Here is a 12,314-nt window from a genome sequence, read left to right on the forward strand (position 1 = left end):
TCTCCTTAGAGACTAACAAAAATTGCCATGGCTGACTGTATTTCTAGTGATGGGTAGATGAAGCCTCATGAAGCCTTGAACCTTTCCAGCCAACTGGTTCGAGAAAAGGTTCATATCTTGAGGCTTCATGTGCTCACAAACCCCCTGCTGGTCCAAATTGTCATTGACCTTTGAGCTGTTTGTGAGGCCTCTTGGTGCATGGGAATAATCACTGCCAACAGAAATAAAAACACCTTAATTTGATATAGTGTGGATTTTATTTATCTGTTGTTTTGATTAATATGTGGGTAATGCTAATAGCAGTGTATTAGTAATTATTAATAATAATATATAATAATCATTATTATTTACTTTACCAGCATCATTTCAGACAATGATAAAATAAATCCAATAGGACATGAGGTGTTTGTTAAAAATGTTACAGTGTTTTCAAAGCACGGGGCAGAGATGCTTGTGACTTTATTGATTGCAGTTTAAAAACAACAATTTCTCCACTGTGCTTGGACTCAGTCGGTTTCTATTTTGGAGACAACCTCTCCAGCTTTCGAAAAAACTCGTTCGCATGGGACTGAGGAGGCAGGGGTGCACAAGTCGAACCATTTCCTCAACCACCGAGGCTTCGAACGTCATCAATGACGTCACTCGCCCTAAACAACACAAGCGTCGATACGCGCTCCACCAAAGACTTCCGGGATTTCTCGACACACGCTCCGAAGCATCGGCACGATCCGACCCATCACTATGTATTTCAAGTCATCCTGACGGGGTATTGGTTTAAGTTTTCAACTAGCAATAATCACGTCTCAGTAGAACTTCATTGACTATGAAATTGCCTCTGCACAAGAATGCCCAGAAAAAATAAATGTTTAAAAGGCACCCGGTCAAACACTCACAACACACGTGGTGCATTTTCCCCACTCCATAGGGTATACAGTCTTGTTGACGGACCATCTGATTGGCCTTCATGGGCAAAGACCACCCCTTTTTCATGAATTGACAATCACACCTGTATGGGGAATACTGGACACTTTGGAAAACATATTTTTTGAGATTTCTGTGGTCAGGCAGAAATTAATTGAACAAAAATATGTAATCAAAGACGATGGACGACCAGAAGAGCACAGTTTTAGCAATAACATACGAAAAATACAACGACAGAGAAAAATTATAGTACCAGTCTACCATTAAGAACAGATTGGGTTTGCTTTTATACATTGTGTCAAGTCTCCTTAGAGACTAACAAAAATTGCCTTGGCTGACTGTATTTCAAGTCGTCCTGGCGGGGTATTGGTTTAAGTTTTCAACTAGCAATAATCACGTCTCAGTAGAACTTCATTGACTATGAAATTGCCTCTGCGCAAGAATGCCCGGGAAAAATAGATGTTTGAAAGGCACCCGGTCAAAAACTCACAACACACGTGGTGCATTTTCCCCACTCCATAGGGTATACAGTCTTGTTGACGGACCATCTGATTGGCCTTCATGGGCAAAGACCACCCCTTTTTCATTAACTGACAATCACACCTTTATGGGGAATACTGGTCACTTTGGGAAACCTAATTTTTGAGATTTCTGTGGTCAGGCAGGAATTAATTGAACAGAAATATGTAATCGAAGACGACGGACGACCAGAAAAGCACAGTTTTAGCAATAACATACAAAAAATACAACGACAGAGAAAAATTATAGTACCAGTCTACCATTAAGAACAGATTGGGTTTGCTTTCATACATTCTGTAAAGTCTCCTTAGAGACTAACAAAAATTGCCTTGGCTGACTGTATTTCAAGTCATCCTGGCGGGGTATTGGTTTAAGTTTTCAACTAGCAATAATCACGTCTCAGTAGAACTTCATTGACTATGAAATTGCCTCTGCGCAAGAATGCCCAAGAAAAATAGATGTTTGAAAGGCACCCGGTCAAAAACTCAAAACACACGTGGTGCATTTTCCCCACTCCATAGGGTATACAGTCTTGTTGACGGACCATCTGATTGGCCTTCATGGGCAAAGACCACCCCTTTTTCATGAATTGACAATCACACCTTTATGGGGAATACTGGACACTTTGGAAAACATATTTTTTGAGATTTTTGTGGTCAGGCAGAAATTAATTGAACAAAAATATGTAATCAAAGACGACGGACGACCAGAAGAGCACAGTTTTAGCAATAACATACGAAAAATACAACAGAAAAAACTATAGTACCAGTCTACCATTAAGAACAGATTGGGTTTGCTTTCATACATTCTGTCAAGTCTCCTTAGAGACTAACAAAAATTGCCATGGTTGACTGTATTTCAAGTCATCCTGACGGGGTATTGGTTTAAGTTTTCAACTAGCAATAATCACGTCTCAGTAGAACTTCATTGACTATGAAATTGCCTCTGCACAAGAATGCCCAGAAAAAATAGATGTTTGAAAGGCACCCGCTCAAACACTCACAACACACGTGGTGCATTTTCCCCACTCCATAGGGTATACAGTCTTGTTGACGGACCATCTGATTGGCCTTCATGGGCAAAGACCACCCCTTTTTCATGAATTGACAATCACACCTGTATGGGGAATACTGGACACTTTGGAAAACATATTTTTTGAGATTTCTGTGGTCAGGCAGAAATTAATTGAACAAAAATATGTAATCAAAGACGATGGACGACCAGAAGAGCACAGTTTTAGCAATAACATACGAAAAATACAACGACAGAGAAAAATTATAGTACCAGTCTACCATTAAGAAGACATTGGGTTTGCTTTCATACATTCTGTAAAGTCTCCTTAGAGACTAACAAAAATTGCCTTGGCTGACTGTATTTCAAGTCATCCTGGCGGGGTATTGGTTTAAGTTTTCAACTAGCAATAATCACGTCTCAGTAGAACTTCATTGACTATGAAATTGCCTCTGCGCAAGAATGCCCAAGAAAAATAGATGTTTGAAAGGCACCCGGTCAAAAACTCACAACACACGTGGTGCATTTTCCCCACTCCATAGGGTATAGAGTCTTGTTGACGGACCCTCTGATTGGCCTTCATGGGCAAAGACCACCCCTTTTTCATGAATTGACAATCACACCTTTATGGGGAATACTGGACACTTTGGAAAACATATTTTTTGAGATTTTTGTGGTCAGGCAGAAATTAATTGAACAAAAATATGTAATCAAAGATGACGGACGACCAGAAGAGCACAGTTTTAGCAATAACATACGAAAAATACAACAGAAAAAACTATAGTAGCAGTCTACCATTAAGAACAGATTGGGTTTGCTTTCATACATTCTGTAAAGTCTCCTTAGAGACTAACAAAAATTGCCTTGGCTGACTGTATTTCAAGTCATCCTGGCGGGGTATTGGTTTAAGTTTTCAACTAGCAATAATCACGTCTCAGTAGAACTTCATTGACTATGAAATTGCCTCTGCGCAAGAATGCCCAAGAAAAATAGATGTTTGAAAGGCACCCGGTCAAACACTCACAACACACGTGATGCATTTTCCCCAATCCATAGGGTATACAGTCTGGTTGACGGACCATCTGATTGGCCTTCATGGGTAAAGACCACACCTTTTTCATGAATTGACAATCACACCTTTATGGGGAATACTGGACACTTTGGAAAACATATTTTTTGAGATTTCTGTGGTCAGGCAGAAATTAATTGAACAAAAATATGTAATCAAAGTCGATGGACGACCAGAAGAGCACAGTTTTAGCAATAACATACGAAAAATACAACGACAGAGAAAAATGATAGTACCAGTCTACCATTAAGAACATATTGGGTTTGCTTTTATGCATTCTGTCAAGTCTCCTTAGAGACTAACAAAAATTGCCTTGGCTGACTATATTTCAAGTCATCCTGGCGGGGTATTGGTTTAAGTTTTCAACTAGCAATAATCACGTCTCAGTAGAACTTCATTGACTATGAAATTGCCTCTGCGCAAGAATGCCCAGGAAAAATAGATGTTTGAAAGGCACCCGGTCAAAAACTCACAACACACGTGTTGCATTGTCCCCACTCCATAGGGTATACAGTCTTGTTGACGGACCATCTGATTGGCCTTCATGGGTAAAGACCACACCTTTTTCATGAATTGACAATCACACCTTTATGGGGAATACTGGACACTTTGGAAAACCTATTTTTTGAGATTTCTGTGGTCAGGCAGAAATGAATTGAACAAAAATATGTAATCAAAGACGACCAGAAGAGTAGTGATGGTCCGCTGACACTTGAAGCTCCGACACATGCGCGCTAGCTCATGAAGCAAACGTCCCGAAGCACTGTGCCGAGGCGTGGTTTGGTCACGTGATTCGGTGACGTTCGAAGCAGCAAAGTGCTTCGAACGTCACCGAATCACCAACAGTGGAAGTGAACCGCTACCTCGCTGATCCTCCACTAGAAAGAACTTCAGAACTGCTCACATACTGGGCAAACCACAAAAATGTATATCCCAATCTTTATCAAGTTGCTAAACATTTCTGATGCACCCCAGCCTCATCCGTGCCGTGTGAACAGGTTATTTCCAAGGCTGGGGAAATTGTATTGAAAAGAAGAAACCGCTTGAATCCCAAAACTGTGGAAAAACTGTTGTTTCTAAATAAAAATTCATAACAAGTGACACAAGCACAGTCACTGCCCTGTTTTTCAAGCACAATCTCTTTCCCCACCCACCCATGAACCTCTTTACTAATGAACCCCAAAACATTATTTGCCAAATTCCATAATATAATCTGTATTTGCGCCAGCCCCATGTGAAAAGGGACCTCAGGCCGGATTCGCACCCGGGTCCGCCGCAGCACTCAACCTTAGAGGTACGCGCTCTACCGGTGTGAGCCACCGGGACGCCTTATAAAACATCATTGTTGTTGTATTCAGTCGTGTAGTTGAAAACAAATGCATGAACCAATCAATGAGACGTCTCGATTGCACTTCATTTTATTGACCACTAGATGTCCTACTGGAGCACTGTGTGTCATTGAAGCTTTGAGTAATGAACCATCTTTTGTATAAAGTGTCGAAGCTTCAACAAAGCCTCGATCAGCCATCACTACAGAAGAGCACAGTTTTAGCAATAACATACGAAAAATACAACAGAAAAAACTATAGTACCAGTCTACTATTAAGAACAGATTGGGTTTGCTTTCATACATTCTGTCAAGTCTCCTTAGAGACTAACAAAAATTGCCATGGCTGACTGTATTTCTAGTGATGGGTAGATGAAGCCTCATGAAGCCTTGAACCTTTCCAGCCAACTGGTTCGAGAAAAGGTTCATATCTTGAGGCTTCATGTGCTCACAAACCCCCTGCTGGTCCAAATTGTCATTGACCTTTGAGCTGTTTGTGAGGCCTCTTGGTGCATGGGAATAATCACTGCCAACAGAAATAAAAACACCTTAATTTGATATAGTGTGGATTTTATTTATCTGTTGTTTTGATTAATATGTGGGTAATGCTAATAGCAGTGTATTAGTAATTATTAATAATAATATATAATAATCATTATTATTTACTTTACCAGCATCATTTCAGACAATGATAAAATAAATCCAATAGGACATGAGGTGTTTGTTAAAAATGTTACAGTGTTTTCAAAGCACGGGGCAGAGATGCTTGTGACTTTATTGATTGCAGTTTAAAAACAACAATTTCTCCACTGTGCTTGGACTCAGTCGGTTTCTATTTTGGAGACAACCTCTCCAGCTTTCGAAAAAACTCGTTCGCATGGGACTGAGGAGGCAGGGGTGCACAAGTCGAACCATTTCCTCAACCACCGAGGCTTCGAACGTCATCAATGACGTCACTCGCCCTAAACAACACAAGCGTCGATACGCGCTCCACCAAAGACTTCCGGGATTTCTCGACACACGCTCCGAAGCATCGGCACGATCCGACCCATCACTATGTATTTCAAGTCATCCTGACGGGGTATTGGTTTAAGTTTTCAACTAGCAATAATCACGTCTCAGTAGAACTTCATTGACTATGAAATTGCCTCTGCACAAGAATGCCCAGAAAAAATAAATGTTTAAAAGGCACCCGGTCAAACACTCACAACACACGTGGTGCATTTTCCCCACTCCATAGGGTATACAGTCTTGTTGACGGACCATCTGATTGGCCTTCATGGGCAAAGACCACCCCTTTTTCATGAATTGACAATCACACCTTTATGGGGAATACTGGACACTTTGGAAAACATATTTTTTGAGATTTTTGTGGTCAGGCAGAAATTAATTGAACAAAAATATGTAATCAAAGACGACGGACGACCAGAAGAGCACAGTTTTAGCAATAACATACGAAAAATACAACAGAAAAAACTATAGTACCAGTCTACCATTAAGAACAGATTGGGTTTGCTTTCATACATTCTGTCAAGTCTCCTTAGAGACTAACAAAAATTGCCATGGTTGACTGTATTTCAAGTCATCCTGACGGGGTATTGGTTTAAGTTTTCAACTAGCAATAATCACGTCTCAGTAGAACTTCATTGACTATGAAATTGCCTCTGCACAAGAATGCCCAGAAAAAATAGATGTTTGAAAGGCACCCGCTCAAACACTCACAACACACGTGGTGCATTTTCCCCACTCCATAGGGTATACAGTCTGGTTGACGGACCATCTGATTGGCCTTCATGGGTAAAGACCACACCTTTTTCATGAATTGACAATCACACCTGTATGGGGAATACTGGACACTTTGGAAAACATATTTTTTGAGATTTCTGTGGTCAGGCAGGAATTAATTGAACAGAAATATGTAATCGAAGACGACGGACGACCAGAAAAGCACAGTTTTAGCAATAACATACAAAACATACAACGACAGAGAAAAATTATAGTACCAGTCTACCATTAAGAACAGATTGGGTTTGCTTTCATACATTCTGTAAAGTCTCCTTAGAGACTAACAAAAATTGCCTTGGCTGACTGTATTTCAAGTCATCCTGGCGGGGTATTGGTTTAAGTTTTCAACTAGCAATAATCACGTCTCAGTAGAACTTCATTGACTATGAAATTGCCTCTGCGCAAGAATGCCCAAGAAAAATAGATGTTTGAAAGGCACCCGGTCAAAAACTCACAACACACGTGGTGCATTTTCCCCACTCCATAGGGTATACAGTCTTGTTGACGGACCATCTGATTGGCCTTCATGGGCAAAGACCACCCCTTTTTCATGAATTGACAATCACACCTTTATGGGGAATACTGGACACTTTGGAAAACATATTTTTTGAGATTTTTGTGGTCAGGCAGAAATTAATTGAACAAAAATATGTAATCAAAGACGACGGACGACCAGAAGAGCACAGTTTTAGCAATAACATACGAAAAATACAACAGAAAAAACTATAGTACCAGTCTGCCATTAAGAACAGATTGGGTTTGCTTTCATACATTCTGTCAAGTCTCCTTAGAGACTAACAAAAATTGCCATGGTTGACTGTATTTCAAGTCATCCTGACGGGGTATTGGTTTAAGTTTTCAACTAGCAATAATCACGTCTCAGCAGAACTTCATTGACTATGAAATTGCCTCTGCACAAGAGTACCCAGAAAAAATAGATGTTTGAAAGGCACCCGGTCAAACACTCACAACACACGTGGTGCATTTTCCCCAATCCATAGGGTATACAGTCTGGTTGACGGACCATCTGATTGGCCTTCATGGGTAAAGACCACACCTTTTTCATGAATTGACAATCACACCTTTATGGGGAATACTGGACACTTTGGAAAACATATTTTTTGAGATTTCTGTGGTCAGGCAGAAATTAATTGAACAAAAATATGTAATCAAAGACGATGGATGACCAGAAGAGCACAGTTTTAGCAATAACATACGAAAAATACAACGACAGAGAAAAATGATAGTACCAGTCTACCATTAAGAACATATTGGGTTTGCTTTTATGCATTCTGTCAAGTCTCCTTAGAGACTAACAAAAATTGCCTTGGCTGACTATATTTCAAGTCATCCTGGCGGGGTATTGGTTTAAGTTTTCAACTAGCAATAATCACGTCTCAGTAGAACTTCATTGACTATGAAATTGCCTCTGCGCAAGAATGCCCAGGAAAAATAGATGTTTGAAAGGCACCCGGTCAAAAACTCACAACACACGTGTTGCATTGTCCCCACTCCATAGGGTATACAGTCTTGTTGACGGACCATCTGATTGGCCTTCATGGGTAAAGACCACACCTTTTTCATGAATTGACAATCACACCTTTATGGGGAATACTGGACACTTTGGAAAACCTATTTTTTGAGATTTCTGTGGTCAGGCAGAAATGAATTGAACAAAAATATGTAATCAAAGACGACCAGAAGAGTAGTGATGGTCCGCTGACACTTGAAGCTCCGACACATGCGCGGTAGCTCATGAAGCAAACGTCCCGAAGCACTGTGCCGAGGCTTGGTTTGGTCACGTGATTCGGTGACGTTCGAAGCAGCAAAGTGCTTCGAACGTCACCGAATCACCAACAGTGGAAGTGAACCGCTACCTCGCTGATCCTCCACTAGAAAGAACTTCAGAACTGCTCACATACTGGGCAAACCACAAAAATGTATATCCCAATCTTTATCAAGTTGCTAAACATTTCTTATGCACCCCAGCCTCATCCGTGCCGTGTGAACAGGTTATTTCCAAGGCTGGGGAAATTGTATTGAAAAGAAGAAACCGCTTGAATCCCAAAACTGTGGAAAAACTGTTGTTTCTAAATAAAAATTCATAACAAGTGACACAAGCACAGTCACTGCCCTGTTTTTCAAGCACAATCTCTTTCCCCACCCACCCATGAACCTCTTTACTAATGAACCCCAAAACATTATTTGCCAAATTCCATAATATAATCTGTATTTGCGCCAGCCCCATGTGAAAAGGGACCTCAGGCCGGATTCGCACCCGGGTCCGCCGCAGCACTCAACCTCAGAGGTACGCGCTCTACCGGTGTGAGCCACCGGGACGCCTTATAAAACATCATTGTTGTTGTATTCAGTCGTGTAGTTGAAAACAAATGCATGAACCAATCAATGAGACGTCTCGATTGCACTTCATTTTATTGACCACTAGATGTCCTACTGGAGCACTGTGTGTCATTGAAGCTTTGAGTAATGAACCATCTTTTGTATAAAGTGTCGAAGCTTCAACAAAGCCTCGATCAGCCATCACTACAGAAGAGCACAGTTTTAGCAATAACATACGAAAAATACAACAGAAAAAACTATAGTACCAGTCTACTATTAAGAACAGATTGGGTTTGCTTTCATACATTCTGTCAAGTCTCCTTAGAGACTAACAAAAATTGCCATGGCTGACTGTATTTCAAGTCATCCTGACAGGGTATTGGTTTAAGTTTTCAACTAGCAATAATCACGTCTCAGTAGAACTTCATTGACTATGAAATTGCCTCTGCACAAGAATGCCCAGAAAAAATAAATGTTTAAAAGGCACCCGGTCAAACACTCACAACACACGTGGTGCATTTTCCCCACTCCATAGGGTATACAGTCTTGTTGACGGACCATCTGATTGGCCTTCATGGGCAAAGACCACCCCTTTTTCATGAATTGACAATCACACCTGTATGGGGAATACTGGACACTTTGGAAAACATATTTTTTGAGATTTCTGTGGTCAGGCAGAAATTAATTGAACAAAAATATGTAATCAAAGACGATGGACGACCAGAAGAGCACAGTTTTAGCAATAACATACGAAAAATACAACGACAGAGAAAAATGATAGTACCAGTCTACCATTAAGAACAGATTGGGTTTGCTTTTATACATTCTGTCAAGTCTCCTTAGAGACTAACAAAAATGGCCTTGGCTGACTATATTTCAAGTCATCCTGGCGGGGTATTGGTATAAGTTTTCAACTAGCAATAATCACTTCTCAGTAGAACTTCATCGTCTATGAAATTGCCTCTGCGCAAGAATGCCCAGGAAAAATAGATGTTTGAAAGGCACCCGGTCAAAAACTCACAACACACGTGGTGCATTTTCCCCACTCCATAGGGTATACAGTCTTGTTGACGGACCATCTGATTGGCCTTCATGGGCAAAGACCACCCCTTTTTCATTAACTGACAATCACACCTTCATGGGGAATACTGTTCACTTTGGGAAACCTAATTTTTGAGATTTCTGTGGTCAGGCTGGAATTAATTGAACAGAAATATGTAATCAAAGACGACGGACGGCCAGATGAGCATAGTTTCAGCAATAACCTAGATCAATTTAGAAGACAGCAAAATTTATAATGTTAGTCTACCATTAAGAACAGATTGGGTTTGCTTTCATACATTCTGTAAAGTCTCCTTAGAGACTAACAAAAATTGCCATGGCTGACTGTATTTCAAGTCATGCTGGCGGGGTATTGGTTTAAGTTTTCAACTAGCAATAATCACGTCTCAGTAGAACTTCATTAACTATGAAATTGCCTCTGCACAAGAATGCCCAGAAAAAATAGATGTTTGAAAGGCACCCGGTCAAACACTCACAACACACGTGTTGCATTGTCCCCACTCCATAGGGTATACAGTCTTGTTGACGGACCATCTGATTGGCCTTCATGGGTAAAGACCACACATTTTTCATGAATTGACAATCACACCTTTATGGGGAATACTGGACACTTTGAAAAACCTATTTTTTGAGATTTCTGTGGTCAGGCAGAAATTAATTGAACAAAAATATGTAATCAAAGACGACCAGAAGAGCACAGTTTTAGCAATAACATACGAAAAATACAACGACAGAGAAAAACTATAGTACCAGTCTACCATTAAGAACAGATTGGGTTTGCTTTCATACATTCTGTAAAGTCTCCTTAGAGACTAACAAAAATTGCCTTGGCTGACTGTATTTCAAGTCATCCTGGCAGGGTATTGGTTTCAGTTTTCAACTAGCAATAATCACGTCTCAGTAGAACTTCATTTACTATGAAACTGCCTCTGTGCAAGAATGCCCAGGAAAAATAGATGTTTGACAGGCACCTGGTCAAACACTCACAACACACGTGGTGCATTTTCCCCACTCCATAGGGTATACAGTCTTGTTGACGGACCATCTGATTGGCCTTCATGGGCAAAGACCACCCCTTTTTCATGAATTGACAATCACACCTTCATGGGGAATACTGGACACTTTGGAAAACCTGTTTTTTGAGATTTCTGTGGTCAGGCAGAAGTTAATTGAACAAAAATATGTAATCAAAGACGACCAGAAGAGCACAGTTTTAGCAATAACATACGAAAAATACAACGACAGAGAAAAATGATAGTACCAGTCTACCATTAAGAACAGATTGGGTTTGCTTTTATACATTCTGTCAAGTCTCCTTAGAGACTAACAAAAATGGCCTTGGCTGACTATATTTCAAGTCATCCTGGCGGGGTATTGGTTTAAGTTTTCAACTAGCAATAATCACTTCTCAGTAGAACTTCATTGACTCTGAAATTGCCTCTGCGCAAGAATGCCCAGGAAAAATAGATGTTTGAAAGGCACCCGGTCAAAAACTCACAACACACGTGGTGCATTTTCCCCACTCCATTGGGTATACAGTCTTGTTGACGGACCATCTGATTGGCCTTCATGGGCAAAGACCACCCCTTTTTCATTAACTGACAATCACACCTTTATGGGGAATACTGTTCACTTTGGGAAACCTAATTTTTGAGATTTCTGTGGTCAGGCAGGAATTAATTGAACAGAAATATGTAATCAAAGACGACGGACGACCAGATGAGCATAGTTTCAGCAATAACCTAGATCAATTTAGAAGACAGCAAAATTTATAATGTTAGTCTTCCATTAAGAACAGATTGGGCTTGCTTTTATACATTCTGTCAAGTCTCCTTAGAGACTAACAAAAATTGCCTTGGCTGACTGTATTTCAGGTCATCCTGGCGGGGCATTGGTTTAAGTTTTCAACTAGCAATAATCATGTCTCAGTAGAACTTCATTGACTATGAAATTGCCTCTGCACAAGAATGCCCAGGAAAAATAGATGTTTGAAAGGCACCCGGTCAAAAACTCACAACACACGTGGTGCATTTTCCCCACTCCATAGGGTATACAGTCTTGTTGACGGACCATCTGATTGGCCTTCATGGGCAAAGACCACCCCTTTTTCATGAATTGACAATCACACCTTTATGGGGAATACTGGACACTTTGGAAAACCTATTTTTTGAGATTGCTTTTTTTTTTTTTCTCAATATTTCTATTAGGAGGTAAGGCACATTACAACAGGAACCAGTTAACCAATGTTATAACTACATGGAGTATCACATCACATCCGCA

The 12,314-nt window shown here is 40.4% G+C and overlaps 16 non-coding genes and 2 pseudogenes across 16 annotated transcripts; all 18 read right to left on the reverse strand.

Annotated features, from left to right (window-relative positions):
• Nucleotides 1–733: 733 nt before the first annotated feature.
• Nucleotides 734–847, reverse strand: LOC131970875 (U4 spliceosomal RNA; annotated as a pseudogene).
• Nucleotides 848–1,224: 377 nt separating this feature from the next.
• Nucleotides 1,225–1,365, reverse strand: LOC131970820 (U4 spliceosomal RNA). The gene has a single exon (XR_009394237.1). It is a non-coding gene; the product is annotated as a U4 spliceosomal RNA (small nuclear RNA).
• Nucleotides 1,366–1,742: 377 nt separating this feature from the next.
• LOC131970785 (U4 spliceosomal RNA) lies at nucleotides 1,743–1,883 on the reverse strand. The gene has a single exon (XR_009394205.1). It is a non-coding gene; the product is annotated as a U4 spliceosomal RNA (small nuclear RNA).
• Nucleotides 1,884–2,256: 373 nt separating this feature from the next.
• On the reverse strand, nucleotides 2,257–2,397 carry LOC131970811 (U4 spliceosomal RNA). The gene has a single exon (XR_009394229.1). It is a non-coding gene; the product is annotated as a U4 spliceosomal RNA (small nuclear RNA).
• Nucleotides 2,398–2,774: 377 nt separating this feature from the next.
• Nucleotides 2,775–2,915, reverse strand: LOC131970786 (U4 spliceosomal RNA). The gene has a single exon (XR_009394206.1). It is a non-coding gene; the product is annotated as a U4 spliceosomal RNA (small nuclear RNA).
• A 373-nt stretch (nucleotides 2,916–3,288) lies between these two features.
• Nucleotides 3,289–3,429, reverse strand: LOC131970787 (U4 spliceosomal RNA). Its single transcript, XR_009394207.1, has one exon. It is a non-coding gene; the product is annotated as a U4 spliceosomal RNA (small nuclear RNA).
• A 377-nt stretch (nucleotides 3,430–3,806) lies between these two features.
• Nucleotides 3,807–3,947, reverse strand: LOC131970901 (U4 spliceosomal RNA). The gene has a single exon (XR_009394305.1). It is a non-coding gene; the product is annotated as a U4 spliceosomal RNA (small nuclear RNA).
• A 1,948-nt stretch (nucleotides 3,948–5,895) lies between these two features.
• On the reverse strand, nucleotides 5,896–6,009 carry LOC131970876 (U4 spliceosomal RNA; annotated as a pseudogene).
• A 373-nt stretch (nucleotides 6,010–6,382) lies between these two features.
• Nucleotides 6,383–6,523, reverse strand: LOC131970813 (U4 spliceosomal RNA). Its single transcript, XR_009394230.1, has one exon. It is a non-coding gene; the product is annotated as a U4 spliceosomal RNA (small nuclear RNA).
• A 377-nt stretch (nucleotides 6,524–6,900) lies between these two features.
• Nucleotides 6,901–7,041, reverse strand: LOC131970789 (U4 spliceosomal RNA). The gene has a single exon (XR_009394209.1). It is a non-coding gene; the product is annotated as a U4 spliceosomal RNA (small nuclear RNA).
• Nucleotides 7,042–7,414: 373 nt separating this feature from the next.
• On the reverse strand, nucleotides 7,415–7,555 carry LOC131970837 (U4 spliceosomal RNA). Its single transcript, XR_009394253.1, has one exon. It is a non-coding gene; the product is annotated as a U4 spliceosomal RNA (small nuclear RNA).
• A 377-nt stretch (nucleotides 7,556–7,932) lies between these two features.
• LOC131970902 (U4 spliceosomal RNA) lies at nucleotides 7,933–8,073 on the reverse strand. The gene has a single exon (XR_009394306.1). It is a non-coding gene; the product is annotated as a U4 spliceosomal RNA (small nuclear RNA).
• Nucleotides 8,074–9,288: 1,215 nt separating this feature from the next.
• Nucleotides 9,289–9,429, reverse strand: LOC131970829 (U4 spliceosomal RNA). The gene has a single exon (XR_009394245.1). It is a non-coding gene; the product is annotated as a U4 spliceosomal RNA (small nuclear RNA).
• A 377-nt stretch (nucleotides 9,430–9,806) lies between these two features.
• LOC131970864 (U4 spliceosomal RNA) lies at nucleotides 9,807–9,947 on the reverse strand. Its single transcript, XR_009394278.1, has one exon. It is a non-coding gene; the product is annotated as a U4 spliceosomal RNA (small nuclear RNA).
• A 376-nt stretch (nucleotides 9,948–10,323) lies between these two features.
• On the reverse strand, nucleotides 10,324–10,464 carry LOC131970838 (U4 spliceosomal RNA). Its single transcript, XR_009394254.1, has one exon. It is a non-coding gene; the product is annotated as a U4 spliceosomal RNA (small nuclear RNA).
• Nucleotides 10,465–10,834: 370 nt separating this feature from the next.
• Nucleotides 10,835–10,975, reverse strand: LOC131970861 (U4 spliceosomal RNA). The gene has a single exon (XR_009394275.1). It is a non-coding gene; the product is annotated as a U4 spliceosomal RNA (small nuclear RNA).
• A 370-nt stretch (nucleotides 10,976–11,345) lies between these two features.
• LOC131970852 (U4 spliceosomal RNA) lies at nucleotides 11,346–11,486 on the reverse strand. Its single transcript, XR_009394267.1, has one exon. It is a non-coding gene; the product is annotated as a U4 spliceosomal RNA (small nuclear RNA).
• Nucleotides 11,487–11,862: 376 nt separating this feature from the next.
• On the reverse strand, nucleotides 11,863–12,003 carry LOC131970814 (U4 spliceosomal RNA). The gene has a single exon (XR_009394231.1). It is a non-coding gene; the product is annotated as a U4 spliceosomal RNA (small nuclear RNA).
• Between the last annotated feature and the right edge of the window lie 311 nt (nucleotides 12,004–12,314).

Source organism: Centropristis striata, chromosome 4, assembly GCF_030273125.1.
Source record: "Centropristis striata isolate RG_2023a ecotype Rhode Island chromosome 4, C.striata_1.0, whole genome shotgun sequence".
In the NCBI taxonomy this organism is placed as follows: Eukaryota; Metazoa; Chordata; class Actinopteri; order Perciformes; family Serranidae; genus Centropristis; species Centropristis striata.